Source organism: Tamandua tetradactyla, assembly GCF_023851605.1.
Source record: "Tamandua tetradactyla isolate mTamTet1 chromosome 1 unlocalized genomic scaffold, mTamTet1.pri SUPER_1_unloc_2, whole genome shotgun sequence".
In the NCBI taxonomy this organism is placed as follows: domain Eukaryota; kingdom Metazoa; phylum Chordata; class Mammalia; order Pilosa; family Myrmecophagidae; genus Tamandua; species Tamandua tetradactyla.
In genome coordinates this window covers 627470-639162 of record NW_027518238.1, presented here as the reverse complement: position 1 = coordinate 639162, position 11693 = coordinate 627470, and positions in this window count along the sequence as shown.

Sequence of the window (11693 nt, the reverse complement as noted above, 5' to 3'; positions counted from 1 at the left end):
TCCTTCAGGAAGTGCATCTTAAAATAAAAGAAACTATGTTAAAAGTAAATTTGGTTTCTTTTATCTATTAGTAAGAATCTGTCTCAAGGAAACAATTCCGAATGTGAATAGTTTTATTCATAAGAAATGCTTAATACATCATTAATTTCAGAGAGAGAAATTAGAAATTAACTAGACACAAAACAATAGAAAAACAGCTGGAACATTACTATATGCCCAGAATACAAATATCTCACTATTATTATATAATAAATATTTTTTCATGAAATGCAAAAAAACTGCTATAAGTTTAGTGAAAAAAGAATAACATAAAATAGTATATGTTGAAAAAATATGCACAGAACAACTGGCTAGAAATATCAAGGTGATGGTGTCATCTGTGAGTGGTAGGATCACCAATGATTTTTATTATTTTTTTATACTCTCCTGGGTTTTGATTAATTATTAATTGTGTTTAATTATTACACATGTATTAATTCTATAATCAGAAAAAAAACAAAGAAACAAAATACTGTAATTCCAAAGCTACTACCAAAAGCAAAATGAAATAATAATCACAAAAACACCCCAAACACTAAGCTATTCTTTGCATATGAATATATGTCTAAACCTCTTATTCTCAAATTACTCTTTAAGTAAAAATACTCTTTAAGTTCAAATAGATGCTTTCTTTTTATATCTTTCAACTTTTCTTTAAGAAGTGGCTGCAAATCTCTTCTACTTCTATTGTACTCTATTCTATTTTCTACTTCTACTCTTAAATGTCCTAGCTAAGTAGGAAGAGAAAAGTTCACACAAATTCTTTCAATGCTATCTTCAACAGAGCAGGTCAAATGCCACTTCAACTCAAGGCAAGAAACATTTACTGTTTGCCAACTATATGATAATTCATATAAATCATGCAAATAAAATTTCTCTATAATAATGTTCAAATGCTAGTTCATTAATCTCAGAAAATTTTGATAATTTCAGTTATCTGAACCAACAGATCACTCTGAACTTTGCCACAATAAATTTATTTTATGCTTAGAACTTTACACATTATTTTGAGGTCCAGCTTATTATAAATATCCTTAAAAATTAACCTTATCACATCATTATTTCATTAAGATAAATTCCTAAAAGCAGAACTGTTGGTTCATACATGCTGTGAAAGAATCTTACAGAAAGGCTAAATATACCATGTTTGTTCCCAACAGCAGTGTATGAGAAAGAGCTGTTATTGATTTTCTCAAGGTCTACCTATCAACTGGAGATGAGAGAGAAGAGATAGAGGAAGAAGGAGAAAATGTAAATCACTCATAAGGAGAGTAGTCTGTGTTCTCTACCTAGCTGGAATTTCTGGGAGTTATGAAAAAAAGGAGTATCACTATCTAGTTTAGTGACTACAAAAAAAAGACTTCTAGTAGATCACTGGAGATCCTAGTGTGATAGGGCTAAAAAAAACTTGCAAGGCTATTTGACACCTCTTTCTCAAACATTTATATTCAAATGATCTGAAACAGCTTTGGCCTAGGTATAGAGGACCTAATTTTCTTCTACCCCTCATTTTCTAAGAATAGAAATCCTGTGATGAACCTGGTTTTATTGTCAAACTAAAAGTGGACACATATCAGAAGATAGACAGCCCACGTCTATTTCACCCTCACCATGTTAGGCTCTTAACTTTTCATAAAAAGATCTTAACCCTTCCCACTCTTTGTTTGCCTGTCATAGTCACACAAGCTATTTGCACTCCAGGTACTTGCCAAAGATTACAACATTGATCCTCTGCATAATCAAATATTATTTATTCAAGGCCAGATTGTCCTATTTTTCTGAACCAAAAATCAGGAGATACAGCCTAATAGGTTGGAGGGACAGAAACACAACCTTTTTGGTATTACAGTCATCCTTGGAAATGTATGGCTTGAAAATACATGTATGACTAAATCACTGATAGTCCAAATTCATGGAATTAGAAATTGCAACTACCCTAGCAGAGTTAAAAAAACAGAAATACAGCATATTAATGTAATATACATTGCATTCTGGTTTACCAATTTCCTTATTAATAAGGATTAACAAACTTTGAGAATTTATGAGTTGTATTAGATACACTGTAAAATGTCTACCAACAAATGAAAGCAGTGCACAAAAAAATATAATTTTTCCTTGCATGGACCACAATGTCTAAGGAGAATACACTCAAAAGAGCAGAGAAAAGGTAAGAACAGTTAAAAAATAACTATAACTGAAAAAACTTTAAGTATTTGAGTAAAAAACTTGATATAAATACCCCATATACTGAAACTATTTCAAAACATGAAAGGAGTATATGATAATGTTGCTTACCATCTGAGAGGTTTAAACAAAGCCAATTCAATGCAGAATGAAGATCACCTCCATGTAAGAGGGTGTCATTGCATTTTCAATGTCCTTAGTCTTAAATGAAAATGCTTGTAAAGCCATGTATAAATCCTATACAAGGAAAATATAGAAAAGTCATCTTTGTCAATTTTCTTTTTTCATTATTAATTTATAACCCCATTAATTTTAAACTAGAAACTCTGAAACAAATTATAATTTCAAAAATATCTTTTTTTTTAGTTAAAAGAGTCAAATGTGCTCACTGTACTAAAAATTTGGGAAGTATAGATAAATGAAAAGATGGACTGAGAGAAATTATTCATATTTTCACCATCTGATGTCATTGTTTATAGTGTATAATGTTTTCTTTCAGTCATTTTTCTATGATTTTTCTATGTGAAAATAAGGCATTTTAATGTACTTTCTAAAGCATGACCTTTGGAGTCATGCTGAATTGGTTCAAATCCAGATTATACTCCCTACTAATGAATAACACCTTGGCAATACCTTATGTAACCTTTCCAAATCTCAATTCCTTTTTTAAAAAAATGGGGCCAAATATGCCTACCTCATAGGACTGTTATGTCAGAGAAATGTAAATAAAGTGTTAGCATAGGGCCTAACATGTTAGATGCTCAATAATATAATTTTCTTTTTTTTAACATGGGCAGGCACCAGGAATTGAACCTGGGTCCTCTGGCATCACAGGCAAGCATTCCTGCCTGCTGAGCCACCGCAGCCTGCCCACAATAATATAATTTAATTTGTGGAGTGTAACTTAGTTTTCATATCACCATTTTAATGGTTTTTACAGATGGAAATATGGAATCTCAGTGGAACTTGAAAAAGTAATTTTATCTTGTGTGAATCTGTCTTAAGAATACTCCATGAACTAAGAACTAAAGAACTAAGAATTGAAAAAATTTGGAAAATACCTGTAATTTTTTGGCAGTAAGTCTCCCAGAAATCACTCCCTTGTCATTATTTTGCTTTTTATGCTCATTGATCACTCCAATAATCCTTTGCTCTAGTTTGTTATTAATTACTACCTGTTGAGACCAAAAAGATCATATCAAATAGAAGCTAAGTTATTAAATATTATTCAATGATTAGATAAATAAAAGCAAGTAACACTTTTCTATATCCATACCAACCAATCCCAAAATCTCAGCAAAAATCAAATACAATAATCATGTTGTTTTGGACTACCATTCATTTGACCACATTTTTAATATATATTTAAGAAAAAATGGGATACAGAAAAAGCAACAAGATAACACACAGTGAGAAAAAAATCCATTTATAAAGCTTCTCCAAGCCATTTGTTTCAAAACATTGTCCTTGGACCACCCTTAAGATGCTTTCAAAAAGACAGATACATAGGCCCTATCCTAAACCTACTGAATTAGAATTCTTGGGAATGAAGCTCCAAAATCTACTTTAATGTGTAAGGAGTCCAAGCACAAAGCCTGGAAGAAGGAATGTCACAATAAAAGGGTACCTATCAAATTTAAAAAAAAACCTATATAAACAGTAATTAATACTTATGTTGGCTTCATTCCTAATTTCTCCTATTAGACATGTTTTTCTTGAGTTGTCTCCACAAATTTAACTAAAAGCAAACAAGCATCTACCTACAAAAATACCCTCCTTTCCTTATTACTTCTTAACTGAATGCCTACTACTATGTAAGCAGAAAAATATACTTGAAGAGTTCACAGTCTAGTATAGGAAACATACACAAAAAAGATATTATAACCCAGCATGGTAATCATTTAAAAAGATATATGAAATGTTCATGAAACAAGAAAATCTGCCTGGTGAGGTATGAAAGACTTCACAGAGGTCCACAGAGGTGACAAATGGAGAAGGGTATTCCAGGTAGGGAACACATGGACAAAAGCTTAGAGTCACAAAATCACATGGCATGTGGGGGAACAATGAGATGTTTCATGAACTAAAATTGTAAGAAGAAAAGTGTAATGGAAGAGAAGGTTGGGAAGGTACACTAGGTCAGATCTGAAAGAATATGTTTGCTATGTTTAGAAGTTTGGACTTCCCTAATTTTTTTATTTTATTTTATTTTGGACTTCCCTAATTTTTAAAAGCTTTCAGCATATGTGTTATAGTTCACTTTCATTAGGTATAAACTAGCTCTGAGAATACTACTTATGAAAATTTAAAACTCCCATCATTATCTCATATTTAAGAATAGATCTTTTTTTTTAAAGAGTACATTTCTTGAAATGACTGAAAATCTTGGTTACTCACTTTTAAAACAGATTTATCCAGATTTGCAGGACCACCAGAATCATTTGCAGAATTAAAACTATACATTTTCGAACCTGTGTATAATAGACAACAAATAATAAAGGCAATTTAATGATTAATATGCATTAGGGCTATTTAATTTCCTCAAAGATTGCTAAAAATTAAATATTTGATTTATGCTTTTCTCTTCACTTCACCCAGTAACTCAGTATAGTAGCTAGTAATTCTCCCTTTAAATATTCTAAGAAAGGCCATGGTGGCTCAGCAGGTAAGAATGCTTGCCTGCCATGCCCGAGGACCCAGGTTCGATTCCCAGTGCCTGCCCATGTTAAAAAAAAAAAATAGTAACAATAATAATAATATTCTAAAACATTTTACAAATTTGCATTCTTCTAGATTAATCAGTGTCTCATAAAATACATTCTATCAAAAAATGCAAATGCCTGTATATCCTATAAGAATAAATTCATTTTCATTTAATATTTTCAAATAAATTACTTTAATCAGATACTTTTCCTCCTGGCACCTAGGTGAAGTGAGACCTTAGAAGAATATAAAATTCCTGGCAAAGAAGACAGGTAATTCTGAAGGAAGAGCTCTCCTCACTGAGGGTGGGATGCTAAGGAAAAAGGAAGTGAGAATTCCAGTGGTCTATTGAATTGCAGGTTATCAATTCTGTTCTAGTTGATAGAAATGCTATACATTTTCAGTCCCCCAACAACAAGTAACCAAGAAGGAATAAACATTTTTAAATTTTTGTTCTCATGATACCTTTATATTCATAAAAATTACTGAGAATCCCTATGTGGGTTATATTTATTGATATTTATCATATGATAAACTAAAAGGAAAAACTAAAAATATATTAATTCATTAAAAATATAAAACTATTACACGTTAACATAAATAACACTTTTTGTGAAAATAACTATATTTTCCAAACCAAAACAAAAAAAATTTTGTAAGAAGACTGACATTATTTTCCATTTTTTGCAAATATCTTTAATGTCTCACTTCTGCATTCAATTTGTTGTGATATTATACACCAGGTAGTTATACACTAGTGAAAAACTGAGCATGAAAAAGTGAATAATATCTTCGTAATTATTACTATTAGAACAATTTTGACCTGAAGGAGCCCCACCAAAATGCTCTCAAGACCTCCTGGATTCCCTGAATCACACTTGGAGAACCACTGCTGTATAACAGAATATTTCTAGCATCTTATGAAACCTAGCTACTCTGCTTTCATAAACCTTAAAATAAGGAAAGTTTATTTTCTCAATTCACTTTAAGAAAGGCAACCTAAACATTAAATTTAAGGGTTACTTATTATGGTTTTAAAAGTCAAGGACATAAAATACTAGTTTATATAATTGGACAAAAGAAAGTTTTTGAGTAATATTTGAAAGTAACTACTTTTACATTTGGGCCACCTAAAGTAGGGACATTTGTGGTTCCCAGAATTACTGTTATGCCAAGGCTACCTGGAATATATTAAAAGAGAGTAACAATTCTGACAGTTTGGTCAGTTTCCTTATCCTCTAGTCTTGGCAGTTACCTTAATTCTAATAACCTCAATGATAAATTCATGTCAATAGTCAAAAAGGAGCATATATGTGAGTAGTCTTTATTTTGTGAGTCTTATCAGTTACAGTAGGTTTACTCACAAATGTAGCATACAGAGTTTTAGAGGCTCCCACACTCACTAAGGCGGCCCCAGTGATACTTCTGTTTTTAAACATACAGATGGATGAGCAGAAGCAAAAGTCCATTACCAAGACTATACTAAGAAACAGTTCAAAGTAGGATGTTTTAGTGACAGAGGTTGAGATCAGAACTTCCTTTAAAAATACCATTTTGTGTATTTGTTTGTTTTTGCTTTTTAGTGATTTAGTAAATTGAAAAGATTGCAGTAAATTTTCATTTGTCTCCTCCACTCCATCTAAGACTTCCAACCATATCACTTCCTTGTGGTCAGCTTATACTCTGCAAACTTTCAGAGGGCAAATAAGAGAAGAGCTTGAGTCCTCAAAAATCAGCAGGGGAATCTAGTCTTACTGCCACATTCACTGGGTGTCAATCAGGGTCTCTACTAGTGAATATGTTTCAATTTTAATCAACATCCTGAGGAACTGTAACAATAATGAGACTTTACTATAGAGGTGATAACTAATTAAATCAATTGAACAATTAAGACCCCTTTATTTCCAAATTCATCCTAAAACATGTTCATATACTAACTATGATTTTAAACCAGTGTGACTGAAAATCCCAGAATTTAAAATTCATTTTAACAATTTTTGATGGAAATCTTTCTAAAATGTTTTATATTTCTGGTCATAGTACAAAGTATAATAAGCAAAATTCAAAGCTTTTAGTTAGTTCTTATGAGTAGCTATTACTCTACCAAGGCTTGCAGAGGGTACTGAAAGGCTTAGTTGCTATTTACCCAACTGTCCAAGATTGCTCTAATTTTCTATTTGGTGATTCTTTCTTCTCCTCTACTGTAAGCTGCAAATTCTCAGAATTTCACCCTTTAGCATCTCCCCACCCCCAGCTTCTGATCTCTGACCTAGGAAAAAGTGAAGGTGTCAAAAGAAAACAGATAATTCAGACTTGTTAAATTAGTATCCCTAATTTTAAAAATAATTCTAGATTAATATGAGAAAGAAAGCTGGTTCCTACTCTTTTGCTAGGTAAAATACATAAGATTTGTGACAGCTTCTTTCTTCCTGCTTAGAGACCTTTCTCATAAGATGTGGTTTTCTGTTTCAGATAGTGAAAGTCAATGGAAGTCTGACTGGAAGTGTTGGTGTGCAGTACCTATAAAACAAAAGTACTATACATTTCAATTTTATAAATGAAAGTTCAAGGAACAACGCAACAAATATAACTGGCTCTCAAATATAATTATTGCATTAAATTGAGGCACAGAAAAACTAAGGGATTTTCTCAAGATGACTCAGCTAATAAAAAAAGCATCAACCAGAACCAGTTTCTTAATGACCAATATTCTTCCCTTTAGAACATATTCTTGTTATATTATGTTGCATTTTATATGAAACAAAGATGCTACTAAGCCACCATCACTAAGACATTCATTTTGAGTTACTAACGTTATGTGATAATTGTATGAGACAGATTCCCGTCTGACGAATAATGTATATCTGCAAAAAGGTTAACTAGTCAAGGATACAAACAGAAGCTCTGGTGGTAAATAAAACCCAATACCTGTCCTCATGGAGCTTATATTCTGGTGGAGTAATTAAGCAACTAATTACCCAAATTAGCTATGATGGGGACATAGAGGGTGCCAAGAGAATAAATGAGAGTGAATTGATACAATCTGAGTGGTCAGGGTCTGTGAGGAAGTACATAGTGCCAAAGCCACTCAACCAATCATTTAAAAATATAAGTCAAGACAGGTCTCTCCCATATACAATAATAATTCTCATCCCCTCCCTTCAACCCCCCAGCTTCCCACTGTACTTGGTCTTCTTCCTAGACTTCCAATCTCATTTAACACTTTCCCTCTCTCTCACCACTCCAACCATATAAATTTTCTTCCTGCAATATGTCATGCTCATTCCCATCTTAGGGCCTCTGATTTGGTAGTTCCCTCCACCTCAAACTCTTTGCCTCTAGATCCTACAATATCTGGCTGCTTCATATCATTTGAGCTTTACTGTCTCCTTCGGGAAGCCACTCCTACTTTAAATCAATTTAGGGCCCCTCTCCCCCCATCCCATTTATTTTTTATCATGACACTATTTTATGGCCTTTACCGCTATTATTTTATTTTTAAACATATTTATAACAGCTTTTCTGAGTTTGCTCATGAGTCCCCCAGGCTTAAATCTCCCTTAAAGATTGTAAGTCTCAACTCAGGTTTAAAGATTTTCAGAAACATAATCCATTCGTTGTAAAAAAAACATTGATTCAACCTCTTATTTTGGTTTCATTTGCACCTTGATAAAGCAGCCTTGCTAATTAAGCTCAAGGCAGTGGTACTTATATGGCAAAAGCAAGGAACAGAAAGAAATGCATGGGGGTAGAGGGTTGGGAGGACAGAAGAGGAAAGATGGAGAAAGGTCTTGCTATTCTTAGAACATGTCAAGTTTGTTTCTCAAATCCCCTGCCTCGAAGGCTCTTCACCTAGTTATGGGAATCAAACTTTTATCACCAACCACATTTGCTCAAATGTCACCTACTATGTGATGCCTTCCCTGATGATCCTATTTAAAAATGAACCTCTCCCCATTTCCCTCCCTATTCCTCTCCCAGCTTTATTAAACACGATAGCACTTACTACCATCCAATACAGAAGAGATTTTACTTGTTTATTTTCACCTCCCCCACCAAATAATTTAAGTTCCTTGGAAGAAGGGTTTTCAGTCTGTTTTGCTTCTGTGGTATCCCCAGTGCCTAGAATTTTTTCTGGTACAGCTCTTCAAAAGTTATTTGATGAACAAATGAAACAAAAAAACAGGAGTGGCAGAATATCCAGAATTGTGCCACGGGCCTTTAGAAGCAACAGTGAATTTCTACCTCTAGATGAGAGAACAATTTTGATAAACTACCATGTATAATTCATCTAATTGTTTGGAAAGATAGGGCCAGATGGAAGTGAAGTAGAACAATTACATTAAAGGGTTCAGAGATAATGGCTTTTTGTGTACTTTCCCAGCTTTTTTCCCTTACACAAGCCTATTACATGTTATTTTAAAAACTGCCAAATAAAAAAAAAGAAAAACCAAAAGATACTTGTCAACTTGCTTAGCAACAATATTTTATTTACAGCTATATATATTAATTCAGTTATTAAAAATTCCCCCCAAATTTAGTAGATGACCTCTCCAACTTCTTCTCTCCTGATATCCCAGCTCTATTAATTCCTTGGAATTTTCTCTTAACAATTAACCAAGAAATTTTTAAATGACTACCTATATAGAATTGGGATAAATATTGGGGAGATGTTAATACATAACCATGAAACAGTTCCTCTACTTTTGTAGGAGAGATAAAATGTATAATTCCTCACATACTATAAGGCAATATTAAATATTAAAAAGAATGATTCAAACAATGATAAATGAGCTATGGATATCATGAAGAATTCAAAAAGGAGCTGACACCTGGAGTTGGTCTCACAGGATTTTGGTAGATGGATTTGAGATAGATGGAATTCTATGAAGAGAAAATGGAAAGAATACACAGGAGAGATGAGAGCCAATGGCTGCATTCGGAACAGGGAAAAATCCACCAGATTTCCCTACAGGTGAATGTAATAATTAGCAAAAAGGCTGGAAAGAGGGGCTTGTATGCTGGCTGAATGGTCTGGATTTTATCCTGGGAAGTGTTACAACCACAGAAGTGTTTTTGTAAGATCAACCTGATGCTAACATGAAGGACAGAATGGAGGTTAAAAAAAAAAAAAAGCTGAACTAAGGAGACCGAGTAAAAGACTCTGATGGTACTACAAGAATTCATGACTGCCTAAGCTAGGGTGTGAACAGTACAAATGAAAAGTTAAAGGTATACACAAAAGATATGTAAATGAAGATTGTACAGAGTTCGGCAAAGTACTGTATGTGAGGAAGAAAGGAAGGCATCAAAGTAACTCCTGACCTTGGATAAACAAGAATATGGTAAAATAGAAACAAGAGGGATAAACTATTTGGAGAGAGGCGTTGTTTAGTATGTTGAATTTGAGACGTTTGCAAAAAATAATGCCAAAAAGTTCACGTAAATGTAGAAATGACAGGCTTGAGCTTGAAAGAGAGATCAGGCATACATGTTGATTGAGGATTCATCTACAAAGGAAAAGATAGAAACAATGGAAATAGAAGAGCTCTTCTAGAAGGGCTGAATAGAGGGAACCATACCACCAAGGACTGACACCTTGGGGAAGGCTCACACTTTGGGGCAAAGGGAAATCAAGAAATACAAAAAATGACTTCAGAGAATTGAAAGAATTCAGAAGACTGTCAGGAAATGACCCAGCTCAAAAGAGTCTGATTCACAGAGTAAAAATGCTACAGAGAATCAAGGAAAAATTCTACTATTTATAGCTTTGCAAGGTAAAGAAGTATTATCCATCTTCTAGATAAAAGTTTGATACCTACCTACCTATTTCTTCAGTCTCCTATTCTTTTCTCCTAGGCACTGCTTAGATTTTATGAGTTCCTCCAGAGACCCAAGATCTTTCTTGAACTCAAAATCTTTACACATGCTGTTTGTTACCTCTACCTGGAATACTATTTCTGCCATTCTTAACAGAGTTAACTCTCATTCATCCTTCCTGATCTCAGCTTAACTATCACTTTTTCAAAGAGAAAATCCATGATTCCTCCTCCTCCTCCTAGTTAATATTAGACTACCTTGGGTTTTTATTTGTGGAGCTAATCAATTACAGAGCAATGTTTGTGTGATATTTAATGCCAATCTCCCCCATTAGGCGAGCTCCGTGAGAGGTGCTGTGCTTTATTCTGCTAAACCCACCCTGAACACTCATGTAAAATACACAGTAAATATTCAAAATACATGGCTGCAGTAAAAACCACAGATAATTTTACACCGATATTCAGTGTGTAAGAACTTGTTATTCTTACTAGGTATTGACTTTTCCATAACATATGGATACGCTGTATCGGCAATGAACACGATATGTAGAGCAGGTAGAACACGGGGCGTCTCCAGGTTAGGTCCTCTGCACACTACCCATTCCTGCATTAGCCCAACTAGTAGCGATGATGGCTCAGGACTAAATCCTGATGAAATAGGAGCCAATGCAGTTCTTACTTTGTTTTCAGAGGAAGATAAGGTAGAGGTTAAGAGGGAGAGATCAGGCTGCAGCAAGGCTACAGTTTGAACTTTAGAGCCCCAAACAGCTTAGACCGATTTAAAGCCAAAGCACTCCATAGTCGCGGGACTGAAGTCTCCTTCCTTGGGACAAGCAGCAGGGTTTCAGGGCGGAAAGCTTAGGGCCGGGCGAGAGCTCATACCTTGCTTGGTTCGAGGATCCTTGGAGCTGGTGGCAGCGGCAGAGGGCGGCCTGGCCACAGGCTTCT